Source organism: Capricornis sumatraensis, chromosome 14 (genome assembly GCF_032405125.1).
Source record: "Capricornis sumatraensis isolate serow.1 chromosome 14, serow.2, whole genome shotgun sequence".
Classification (NCBI taxonomy): Eukaryota; Metazoa; Chordata; class Mammalia; order Artiodactyla; family Bovidae; genus Capricornis; species Capricornis sumatraensis.
In genome coordinates this window covers 65,113,595-65,127,619 of record NC_091082.1, presented here as the reverse complement: position 1 = coordinate 65,127,619, position 14,025 = coordinate 65,113,595, and the positions used below count along the sequence as shown (strand labels likewise).

General features: G+C 34.8%; 1 protein-coding gene across 1 annotated transcript in view; it reads right to left on the bottom strand.

The window, feature by feature from the left end:
- Positions 1-14,025, bottom strand: part of PAPPA2 (pappalysin 2) — a 309,776-nt gene that overhangs the window by 125,422 nt on the left and 170,329 nt on the right. The gene's annotated exons all lie outside the window — the stretch shown is intronic.

Genomic DNA, 14,025 nt, shown 5'->3' with positions numbered 1-14,025 from the left:
TCCGTATTAAAATTTGAATATGTAGAAGAACTTTTACATATTCAAATAAAATTCTGGAACTATCAAGTAATCCAAAATTGGAAAAGAAAAATTGAATATATTAATAACAATCAAAAACCTTTAAATAGAAATTATAAATGTTTCCTCAAAAAAGCCCCAGGCTCAGTTGGTTTTACAGGTGGGTTCTGACAAATTTTGAAGGAACAGATAATTCTTATTTTATACAAGTGGCTTCAAAAAATAGAAAAGAGGAAAACTTGCCCAAACAATTTTATGAGAGTTGTATATTCTGAATATTCAAAAAAGAAATCTATAAACTAATTTCACATATAAATGTAAAAGTAAGAATCCAAGATTAAAAATCAATAAAATCCAAGAGTATGCTTAAATATTACATATAATAAACTAGCAGGTTCACTCCACAAAGGCAAACATGATTTGATATCTTAGAAAAGAAATCCATCAATGTGATTCAACATAATGATGGATCAAAGAAGAGAAATTACAAGATCATATTAAACAGTGAAAATCAAGTATTTGATTAAATTCAGCTCGTATGTACCAGTATGCTTTTCAAGAAGTGGAAGAAACTATCCAAATCTTCTTCTAAAATTGGAAAATAAGTGAATAATGTGAAATAAGTGAATAATATGAAATAAGTGAGTAATGAATAGCTAATTCAATTTTGAAAAAGATGTGCAAAAAGGTGGAAAGGGGGGAGTATATGCTCCACCAGAAATGTTTTACATAGTAAACAGTTATAGTAATAGAAACAGTGTATTGTATTTCTGGTATAAGGAGTAGAAAAATAGATCAATAGAATAGAACAGAGTGTTTAAAAACTGGCTCTTGAATATTCCAGAAACTAGTATATAGTTAATATAGTACCACAAATTATCAGGGTAAGGATTAAAGTTTTAATGGATAGAGTTAGAAAAACTGGCTTATTATATTTAGAAAACAAAATGGGACTCTATTGTAGTCTACATATGAAAATGAATTTTAAATATGTTAAAAACTAAATTTTAAGGGCAAAACTATAAAAAATAGATAAGTGAAATAATTTTCAGGTTGTTTTTCTCTTTAGATGTTAATTCAGTTTATGAGAAAATGATTTAAATTTTAAATCTTTTGTTCATGTTTTATATTTCATTTATTTTATATCTCATAAAGTATAAAACTAAAAGTCTAATTGCACTGCTGCTATTTCTAGAGAAAATAAAATAACAGTGATGATACGGGAATTTTTTTTTCTACTTGACTGACTTTTGCTCTTTGTTATTTCCTTTTTATTTTTACTTTGGTTTTTATTTGCTCTTTTTCCAATTACTTCAGGTGAAAATTGATTATTGATTTTATAATGCTTGAAAAAAGTAGAAGTCTTAGTCACTCAGTTGTGTCTGACTCTTTGTGACTCCACGGACCTTACCCTGCCAGGCTCCTCTGTCCATGGAATTCTCCAGGCAAAAATAGATTGGTAGCCATTGTCTTCTCCAGGGGATATTCCCAATCCAAGGATCGAACGTGAGTCTTTTGCATTCCAGGCAGATTCTTTACCATCTGAACCACCGGGGAAGCCCTTTTTTTATAATGCTTTCCCCCAACCCTAACTACCTCCCCACCCCCCTACTCATGCCAAACATAGACATTTAAAGCTATAAATTTCCCTGTAACATTGCTTTAATTGCATCCCATAAAATTTGACATATTATTTTCATTCAACTCAAAATATTTTCTAATTTCCCTATAAAGTCTTCTTTGAACTATGGATTATTTGCAAGTGTATAGGAACTGTGACAGAAATGTTTATTGAGGAAGCACAGAGGAGGAAGAGATTAATTACACAGAGTAAGTAGGGTTTGGCAGAGAAATTCAGAAAAGTCTAGGCATTATAATAGAAGTAATCCTTGGGCTAAATCTTAGATTAGCATGTGTTTTTTGGAAAGTCAAAGTGGAGAAAGCACTTACCAAGAAGGAAAACATGAACTCCTTACCTGAAAGGCTATGGAAATATAAAAACTTTGGTGTTTTCCATCAATGAAAGCAATCTGTTATGACTAAAATTTCTAAATCGTAGAGTGTGTATATGTGTGTGGAGGGGGGAGGGGTATAGAGGGGTGTGGAAGATTATATACATGGGGAAATTCCACTTGAGATAAAGCTATCTCTGTCTCTCTATGTCCAATCACTCACTAGGTCCTTTTGAGTCTATTTTACACTTAACTGTATTTGTAGCATAGCATTTCATCTTCTGCGGTAGTTGTGTAAACATGAACGCTGAGGAGTATGTACCTTAAGGGTGAAGATTCATTCATCATCGAATCCCTCTACAGTACAATATTCTGTTCATTTTAGGTAGTGGACTGGAAAACTAGAAATACAGCAGAGGTCAGACTCTATAGTCCATGGGCCAAAGCTGATCCACTGCCTGTTTTTTATGGTCTGTGAGCTAAGAATGACTTTTGCATTTTGAAATGGTTGAAAAAAAATTCAAAGAAAAATAATGTGAATAATGTGAAAATTATATGCAATTGAAATTTTTGTGTTCATAAATATAATTTTATTATAGCACAACCATGCTCACTCGTTTCTGTATTGTCTAGGCTACTTTTACTCTGTAACAGCAGTGTTAAGTAACTGTGTTAAGTCACTTCAGTCATGTCTGACTCTGTGCGACCCTGTGGACTGTAGCCCGCCAGGCTCCTCTGTCCATGGGCTTCTCCAGGCAGGAATACTGGAGTTGACTGCCATGCCCTCCTCCAGGGGATCTTCCCAACCCAGAAATCAAACCTGCATCTCTTACATCTTCTGCATTGGCAGGTGGGTTCTTTACTACTAGTGCCACCTGGGAAGCTATAACTGTAACAGAGACCAAATGGCCCACACACCCTAAAATACGTGTTACCTGGCTCTTCAAAGAAAATATTTCCCAACTCCTGGGAAAACATGGAGGGAAAAACATGGACTTTGGAATAAGCTGGATTTGAATTTGAATTTGTACCGCTGCTGTATTATCTGAAATGCTTAGCATCTCTGAGTTTTCAGATAATCATTTTTAGAATCAGAAAAGTCATATCTCTGATAAAAATTTGTATAAGAATTGATAATAAGATATTTGGAACAGACTAAATCACAATAAATGTGTCACTTTTTATGCTCTTAATGCCTAGTTTTACGGATTCTGATCTTTGAAATCTAATCAATTAAATATACACTACATTTCTGTTGAGGATTCATATGCAGAGTCTGGCTAGTTAAACTCAAAGAAAAGAAGGAAATCATGTAACAGGCTTTAGGTTTTATGTAGCGAGGGTTTCCAGGCAGTGGTCTGTAATTTATAACCAAGGTGGAGAACCCTAGTATTTCAGATACTTTGACCAACCACCTGACGGCTTCCGTTAGGAATGCTAACCAGTCTAGCCTGAGTGAGGCCATTCTTAACTTTTGCTTTTAGAACAGCAATGAAAATAAACACGAACATGTGACTTTTGCATATGATGATGGGTTCCATGTAAAGCCAAACAAGTAATTCACTGCATATTTGCTTTTCAGATTGTTTCATTGGTTGTCTATATTGCTTAATGTCAATGGACTTTCTGAGAAGGATCATGCCTTCTGTTTCTTTCTCTATTCCCTAATGGCACCTAGAGTTTCCAATATGCACTTAATAAATCCTGTGAACTAGACCCACAGATATTGTCTTTGAAGAATTCAGAAGAAATCCAACAAAAGAAAAAAGGGAACCTTTTCTTCCAAGTCCACACATGGTTTAACTTTTTTTCTTGCTCATGTCATATTTCCCTGTTTATTCCCAGTGATTATTTATGGGTTTGGCATATCACAGGTGCATAATGAATTTTGATTGAATGATGCAACATAGTGTAAAGAAATAAACATGGGATTAGATCAAGAGGCATGAGTCTGAACTTCAGATTTACCCTTTTATTCTTGGGTGATGTAGGAAAAAGCACTCTGAGTATTTGATTCTGATTTTCCCCATCTATAAAATAGGAAAACATGCCAAACTCATAGGACTATTAAGGAGTTCAAATAAAAGAGTGTGTGAGAATGCACATTGTAAACTATGAGTGGTTTTAAAATGTACTTATTATTGTAAATAATAAAAATAATCTACATTTTATGCTATGTAAGAGATCTCATAATTTTGTCTATTGACCCAAGATGTAAAGAAATAATGATAAGGAAAACTAAAAGAGACAAGTTACCTTAGTAAATATGGACTAAAATGAAAGACATTTTGTTGGGCAAGTAGCAAGAAAAGATTTTGGAAAGGCATTTTCAAGGCTAATATTTTCCAGTATAGTTGTTTCTCACTGTAATAAATTTGTCTGTGATCCACAGAATACAAATCATACTTGTATATCAAATAAAGATTAAAGTGAGATTAAAGAAATAATGAAGAATCAAAAATCATTCAGTCCTCAAAAGAACTTTGAAAAAAACTTAATCAGATTATTTTTAAAAATCACTTTCTAATTTATTTGGTATTTTGTGAATTTGTGAAAACTAAATTTTTAAAATAGCTTTTATATATTAATTTTCAATGATATTAGTTACTTTTTCCTTATACAAGTATTATTACTCTTATATCACTTGTAATAAGAACCTAAAATACATATGGTAGCTAACTATTATACATTAATAAAATTCCAGTTGTAGATTTTTGCTTCCAATTACAATGAAGTAACATACAGCAAAACACATACCCTTGGTAAGAACAGTTTTAAAGTATGAATAAAGTAAAAAAGAAAGTTTAAAAGCATTTGAGAGCAACTAAGGCAGTCGAGACTCAAAAAGAAATCACATTGAAGGTAACCTAACATTCTGTGCCACTGTTGCCACGGAGGTATTTTTCAGATTCTAAGCTATGAAGATTAAGAGTATAAGAAGCAGGCAGATTAAAGGCCAAAAAAACAGTCACATAGTGCTCAGGAAACAGAAATGGTGCTTCAGATACTACCAAGATGAGAGGCTCAGTCCACACTTTTAGTTGAGACCCTTGAAGGGATGGGCCTCAGCAGAAAAGGAAATATAAAATGTATCAAGGCTCATTAATACAGAAGCACAGGTTGAGTCAACTTCAGTACTGATTAAATTAAGGTGCTGTTTCCGAAATCTTATTATACATTTTCCTAAAGAAAATAATCTTGAAGGGATTATTGGCTAGAGCCTATGTATTTTTTTGTGTCTGATATTCAATTAAGACACTATTCAGTACGATAGTAGATATGCCTAAATGAATGAAAATTAAGAAAAAAAACTAACATGCACAGACCTCCACTCACCAATACATTACTATTATCAAACACAGGCTTTAAAATGATTGTGATTAGTATATTTTGAAAATAAACAACAGGATGGGGAATTTCAAAGAAAAAGAGAACCTGTAGGAAAAATTAAATAGGTGTTCTAGAATTAAATGACTGAAATTAATAATAGTTTAACAACTGATTGTATGGAGGGAAAGTTGGGTTTAATGAAACAGAAGATAATTCAGCATAAAATAACCCGGCTGCAGCATGGGGAACAAAAGGAATGGAAAATAGAACAAAGAAAAAAGGAACAAAAGATATACAGCAGAAAGTAATTTGGTGTTCAAAAAACGAAAGCGCAAGCAAGGACATTAAGCTATAGATTCAAGAAGCTTGATGAACTCTTAGCCAGATATATGCAAAGAAAAACAGACTTAGGAACATTACAGTAAAACTGTTGAAGACAAAATATAAGAAGATTATGTTAAAACACCAGAGAATAAAAGACATTGCGTTCAAGGTAATATATATCAGATGTTCAGCTAACTTTCCAGAGAAAGTATGTAGGTAAAAAGGCGATGAAATAACATCTTTAAACCAGTGAAAACTGCAACTGGCCACCTAGAATTCTATACCAGGCAAAGATATCCTTTGAAAATAAATGTCAAGGATATCTTCAGCTACACAAAAACCGGAAGAATTCACTGCCAGCAGATTCACATTTAAAAAAATAATATAAATGAATTTCTTCTAAATAAAAATGAAAAACATAGAAATACAGAAAGGACCAAAGCCACTGAGAAGGTCAATATTAGGAAACATTAAATCATTTTATCTTTAAAAAGCCAGAAAACAGAAAATAGAGACAAAGCATTCTAAGTTACTTGTTGATTATGAAACTGTGAGAATACTAATTCATAGTAGACTCTAACCATTTAAGTACACAGCTTGCGATCTATAGGATAACAAAGATAGAGAATAAAAGTATAGCCAACAAATTGATAGAATGGAAAATAAAATAATAAAACCACTTATTTAATCTAAGGGCTTCCCTGCTGCTGCTGCTGCTAAGTCACTTCAGTCATGTCCAACTCTGTGCGACCCCATAGACGGCAGCCCACCAGGCTCCCCCGTCCCTGGGATTCTCCAGGCAAGAACACTGGAAGGGGTTCCCTAGTGGCTCAAAAAGGAGGGAACTGGGAAAGGAGTATGTCAAGGCTGTATATTGTCATCCTGCTTATTTAACTTATATGCAGAGTACATCATGTGGAATGCCAGGCTGGATGAAGCACAAGCTGGAATCAAGATTGCCAGGAGAAATATCGATAACCTCAGATACGCAGATAACACCACCTTTATGGCAGAAAGCAAAGAACTAAAGAGCCTCTTGTTGAAAGTGAAAGAGGAGAGTGAAAAAGCTGGCTTAAAACTCAACATTCAAAAAACAAGGATCATGGCATCTGGTCCCATCATTTCATGGGAAATAGATGGGGAAACAGTGGAAACAGTGACAGACTGTATTTTCTTGGGCTCCAAAATCACTGCAAATGGTGACTGCAGCCATGAAAGAAATTTTGGAAAACTCAGCAGTGGCCATAGGACTGGAAAAGGTCAGTTTTCATTCCAATCCCAAAGAAGGGCAATGCCAAAGAATGCTCAAACTACCACACAATTGCACTCATCTCACATGCTAGTAAAGTAATGCTCGTGGAAGAAAAGCCACGACCAACCTAGACAGCATATTCGAAAGCAGAGACATTACTTTGCTGACAAAGTTCCATCTAGTCAAAGCTATGGTTTTTCCAGTCATCATGTATAGATGTGAGAGTTGGACTATAAAGAAAGCTGGGTGTCCACTGGAAGGAGCCCCCCAAAATAAAGTCTGCCATGGTTTCCACTGTTTCCCCGTCTATTTCCCATGAAGTGATAGGACCAGATGTCATGATCTTCGTTTTCTGAATGCTGAGCTTTAAGCCAACTTTTTCACTCTCCTCTTTCAATTTCATCAAGAGGCTTCTTAGTTCCTCTTCACTTTCTGCCATAAGGGTGGTGTCATCTGCATATCTGAGGTTATTGATATTTCTCCCGGCAATCTTGATTCCAGCTTGTGCTTCTTCCAGTCCAGCGTTTTTCATGATGTACTCAGCATAGAAGTTAAGTAAGCAGGGTGACAATATACAGCCTTGACGTACTCCTTTTCCTATTTGGAACCAGTCTATTGTTCCATGTCCAGTTCTAACTGTTGCTTCCTGACCTGCATACAGATTTCTCAAAAGACAGGTCAGGTGGTCTGGTATTCCCATCTCTTTCAGAGTTTTCCACAGTTTATTGTGATCCACAAAGTCAAAGGCCTTGGCATAGTCAACAAAGCAGAAATAGATGTTTTTCTAGAACTCTCTTGCTTTTTCCATGATCCAGCAGATGTTGGCAATTTGATCTCTGGTTGCTCTGCCTTTTCTAAAACCAGCTTGAACATCTGGAAGTTCACAGTTCATGTATTGCTGAAGCCTGGCTTGGAGAATTTTGAGCATTACTTTACTAGCATGTGAGATGAGTGCAATTGTGCGGTAGTTTGAGCATTCTTTGGCATTGCCCTTCCTTAGGACTGGAATGAAAACCGACCTTTTCCAGTCCTGTGGCCACTGCTGAGTTTTCCAAAATTGCTGGCATATTGAGTGCAGCACTTTCATAGCATCATCCCCCAGGATTTGAAATAGCTCAACTGGAATTCCATCACTTCCACTAGCTTTGTTCGTAGTGATGCTTTCTAAGGCCCACTTGACTTCACATTCCAGGATGTCTGGCTCTAGGTGAGTGATCACACCATCATAATTATCTTGGTCATGAAGATCTTTTTTGTACAGTTCTTCTGTGTATTCTTGCCACCTCTTCTTAATATCTTTTGCTTCTGTTAGGTCCATGCCATAGGAGCAACCCCACGTCCAAAGAGCTGCAGCTGCATGGGCACAGGAGGGCTGAGAGGAGCTACTCCACATTCAAGGTCAGGAGGGGCGGCAGTGAGGAGATACCCCTCGTCCAAGGTAAGAGAAGCCCAAGTAAGACGGTAGGTGTTGTGAGACAGCATCAGAGGGCAGACACTGAAACCATAATCACAGAAAACTAACCAATCTGATCACATGGACCACAGCCTTATGTAACTCAGTGAAACTAAGCCATGCCATGTGGGGCCACCCAAGACGGGTGGGTCATGGTGGAGAGGTCTGACAGAATGTGGTCCACTGGAGAAGGGAATGGAAAACCACTTCAGTATTCTTGCCTTGAGAACCCCATGAACAGTATAAGGGCAAAATGATAGGATACTGAAAGAGGAACTCCCTGGGTTGGTAGGTGCCCAGTATGCTATTGGAGATCAGTGGAGAAATAACTCCAGAAAGAATGAAGGGATGGAGCCAAAGCAAAAACAATACCCAGCTGTGGATGTGACTGGTGATAGAAGTAAGGTCCAATGCTGTAAAGAGCAATATTGCATAGGAACCTGGAGTGTTAGATCCTCAAGGCAAATAGAAAGTGGTCAAACAAGAGACGGCAAGAGTGAACATCGACATTTTAGGAATCAGCGAACTAAAATGGACTGGAATGGGTGAATTTAACTCAGATGACCATTATATCTACTACTGTGGGCCAGGAATCCCTCAGAAGAAATGGAGTAGCCATCATGGTCAAGAAAAGAGTCTGAAATGCAGTACTTGGAGGCAATCTCAAAAACAACAGAACGATCTATGTTCATCTCCAAGGCAAACCATTCAATATCACAGTAATCCAAACCTATGCCCCAACCAGTAACACGGAAGAAGCTGAAGTTGAACAGTTCTATGAAGACTTACAAGACCTTTTAGAACTAGCACCCCAAAAAGATGGCCTTTTCATTATACAGGACTGGAATGCAAAAATAGGAAGTCAAGAAACACCTGGAGTAACAGACAAATTTGGCCTTGGAGTACAGCATGAAGCAAGGCAAAGGCTAATAGAGTTTTGCTGAAAGAACACACTGGTCATATCAAACACCCTCTTCCAACAACACAAGAGAAGACTCTACACATGGACATCACCAGATGGTCAACACTGAAATCAGACAGATTATATTCTTTGCAGCCAAAGATGGAGAAGCTCTATACAGTCAGCAAAAACAAGACTGGGAGCTGACTGTGGCTCCGATCATGAACTCCTTATTGCCAAATTCAGACTAAAATTGAAGAAAGTGGGGAAAACCACTAGGCCATTCAGGTATAACCTAAATCAAATCCTTATGATTATACAGTGGAAGTGAGAAATAGATTTAAGAGACTAGATCTGATAGATAGAGTGCCTGAGGTTCATGACATTGTACAGGAGACAGGGATCAAGACCATCCCCATGGAAAAGAAATGCAAAAAAGCAAAATGGCTGTCTGGGGGGATCTTACAAATAGCTGTGAAAAGGAGAGAAGCAAAAAGCAAAGGAGAAAAGGAAAGATATAAGCATCTGAATGCAGAGTTCCAAAGAATAGCAAGGAGAGATAAGAAAGCCTTCCTCAGTGATCAATGCAAAGAAATAGAGGAAAACAACAGAATGAGAAAGGTATAGTAAGTTCTAAAATTATCTACTGACAGTAGTTTCATTTTATGTAGTTTCCATATACACAAATATCAGTTATCACAATTTAGTTATATAATACCAGAATATGTGATTCAAATTTCAATTAGCAAAAAGTATTAATTGTAACTGCGGAAAGTATAAACTCCATGAATAGTCCTTCCATATCACCATATAAATCACCATATAAATAACCAATGAGGATCATGATAAAGTGACCAATTACATCTCTTCTTTCAAATTGTCATTGATTGGTCCCCGTGTACCTGTTATTCTGTTCACACAGAGACAGAAAAATGTGCAGCTGCATTGTCTCATCTCCCACTGACATATTATCCACATGACATTTTACAGAAATGGATAATCATAGGAAGGGATCCTCTAGGAAAGATGAAAGTGCAGCAAAGAAATAAAATATTATAATGCTGGAGGTGAAATTTGAATGAAAGGTAAATAGAATTATAGATGAAATAATTGAGTACAGGAATGCTGCTACTGCTGCCATTTGAGAGACTCTGTATTTGCAGCCAGAGGAACTTAGTGAAAATGAAATTATCAGCAAAAAGGAGAAAAGTGGTTGTGATAAAAAGGATAAAGATGTCCCGGAGGAAATGATGCCAAGAAAATATTCATATTAAAAGAACTCTCAGCGATGTTTCATAACATTGAAAGTGTAAAATACCATAAAGTGTTGGAAGATGATCAAACTTGGAAAGGAATATTACAATCCACAATGGCAAAGAAAAATCGCTTGCTTTGTAATATAAGTCATATGATGCAAAAAAAAAAGGGCAAGAACTGTTAAAACTATGCTTGTAAATTTTTTTACAAAGAAATTAAACACTTTAATTCTCTGTAATGTTTTAAGTTATAATGAGCTAAATTTTACTATTTTTTCATTTCATTTCACATATACTTCTAAAAATAAAAGGTTTTAATGTTGTGACAAAAATATCATGTAACAATTGTAATTTTCACCATTGATTATTTAGCTTGCTTTGTACACTTTTAGGATACATGGTCATTTTGTGTTTCTATGCTACAAAGTGAGAATTGCCTGAATATTTAATAATAGTCTCAAAATGTAAATAAATCAATGCGTAGATCAACAACTGGCAAAAATAAAAGTGAAACAGGCAAGTTTAAGATTATGGTAAGAAAGTCTAACATGTATCTCAGTAACTGGTGGGAAGAATTTCAAGGAAAATATACAATATGGGAAATTTTAACAACATGATGGATGAACTTGATCTATGTTAAAAATATAGAATGCTATATCCAACTATTTCAGACTACATATTTCTTTGAAAGTACATGCAATATTTGTCAATATTAACCATATTGTTGTTTAGTCAGTAAGTTGTATCCAACTCTTTTGTTACCCCATAGACTGTAACCTGCCAGGCTCCTCTATCCATGGGATTTTCCAGGCAAGAATACCGGAAAGGGTTGCCATTTCCTTCTCTGGGAATCTTCCCAAACCTGGGATCGAACCTGCATCTCCTATTTGGCAGGCAGATTCTTTACCACTGAGCCACCAGGGAAGCCCAATTAACCATATGTTTTTCCATAATTCAAAGGTCAACAAATTAAAAAGGCTTGACATCATACCAAATACAATCTTTGAGCACAGAAGACTCTAGCTATAAATCAAAAACAAAAAATAAACAATTTCCAAAAAATGTTTGGACATTCATCAGCATATTTATATATAACTCAGAGATCACAAAAGTAGTCAAATAAAAATTGGAAAATATGTTTGAACTGAATGATAATACAAATAAGACATGTGAAATGTAACATGTTGCAAAAGTCACATTCAGAAGGAAACTTGTCACCTTAATGTTTATATTTTAAAAAGAAAGAAGCTAAAAATTAATGATCTAAGCATCATCGCAAGAGCAAATTAAATGTAAACATAAAAAGAGGCAATAATGAAAATAAGAGCACACATGTATGCTACTTTCATTATTTCCTTTCTTTTATGTTTACACATGTATATTTATGTACATATATATAAGCATACATATATACACACATGTATAATCTTTGGTTCTATAAAAACATTAATGAAAGATTAATATAACTGTTAAGTCTTTAGCAATACTAAGCAAAAAAATAAAAGAGAGAAGACAAAAATTAGCAATAGAATAACTAAAAAAAGTCCTAGGGAGTATAGAAATAGACAAAATAAGAGAGCATTATGAAAAACTTAATGCCAATAAATTCAAACTTTTAGGAAAAAAAATGGACAAATTATTAAAAAGAAAAAACAACTTTTTCCAAAGTTAACCTAAGAAGAAATAGAAAGCCCCAATTCTGTAATATTTAGTTTAAGATTTTAACATATATTTAAATATTTTCCTCAAAGAAAATGCCAGACTCAGATAGCTTTACTGATGAAGTCCATGAAAATTTAACACCAACCTTTCACAAAATATTTCAGAAAACTGGGGAATAAAGGAAACTTACTCTAGGAGTCCAACCTGGCCTTCATCATAAACCTGACAAGATAGCAAAATTTTTCTTTTTTAATGTAGGGACCAAGCTCTAATGAATATAAATGAAAAAACACTTAATATATTCACAGAAAGGATCCAAAACTATTGGCAAAGGATTATACATTGCCTTCAAGTTGTTATTTTGGTGGCTCAGATGATAAAGAATCTGCTTGCAATGCAGGAGACCCAGGTTTGATCCCTGGGTCAGGAAGATCCCTAGAGAAGAAAATGGCTACCCACTTCAGTATTCTTGCCTGCAGAATTTCATGGACAGAAGAGCCTGGTGGGCTACAGTCCATGGGGTCACAAAGAATCAGACATGATTGAGCAACTAACACTTTCATTTTCAATGGTGGTTCTAGTTCTAGGGAGAAAAAAATCTTGATCCCTACCTCACACAATATGTAAAAATTCCAGAGGATTGTAGATCTGTATATAAAAGGTGAAACAATAACATTTCTAGAAGATAACATAGGGAAGTATGTCTTTGTGGTAAGCAAAGACTTCTAATACAGTACATGATTAGCACTAACCATAAAGAAAAATAAAAATAAACTGGATTGTGGTAAAATTTAGAACTCTTCATCAAATATACCATTAAGAGTAAAAAAAAAGTAAGCCATGGAATGCTGGAAAATATTAAACAATATACAACTGAAATATGATTTATATATTCCAAAAATTGCAATGAAATCATATAAATTAAGATGAAAATGACATTCCAATAGAAAATTGAGCAAAAGACTTGAATAAACCCTTCAGAAAAAAAGAGGGAAAAAGGATATATCAATAGAAATGGCCGATATACATATAAACATTACAGCTTCATTAGTCAAAATGTAAATGTAAATTGAAACCATAGGGAGGTACATTTACATACTTAATGGTTAAAATTAAGACTTAAAATACCAAGTAATCAGTAAAACTATAAAGCAATTGCTTCATAAGCCTCTGTTGGGAGTATAAACTAGTCTAACCAAGTAGAACACCATTTGCTATTATCTACTAAAGCTGAGCATCTGCCTAATTACTATCTAGCCGTTCCAAATATACCCAACTATCTGTATACATTCACCAAAAGAAATGTACAGAAGTGTTTATAGCAGAACTATTTGTAATATATAATAGAGAAAAATTAGAAATAAACAAAAGTTCCATTACTATGATTAATTAAAGTATGGCCCATTGATGCACTAGAATTCTGCACCACAGTGGACATGAACACTATTGCTAAGTATAGCAGCCTGAATGAATCCCAGAGATAGAATGCTGAGTAAGAAAGAATCAGACACAAATACTACAGACTGTCAAATTTTTCACCTAAAATACAAACAGGCAAAACTATTCTTTGGTGATAAAAGGAAAAATAGTAGATACCTCTGTAGTATAATGAGGGGGAGAATGACAGAGCCTTTTGGGGGTAATGTTAATTTTCTGTTTTTTTTTTTTAATCTCTGTGGTGGTTGGAGAGGATGTTTACTTTGTAAAAATTTATCAATCATTTCTGATTTTTGTACTTTTCTATATGTATATTACACTTTGATAGAGTGATTGCTTATAAAGAAAAGTCCAACATTCAAAAAGAAATGAAAATAAATTCAAAACATAAAAGCGTTTAGATGACAAAAGGAAATTTCCTGACATTCCAATGTATCATT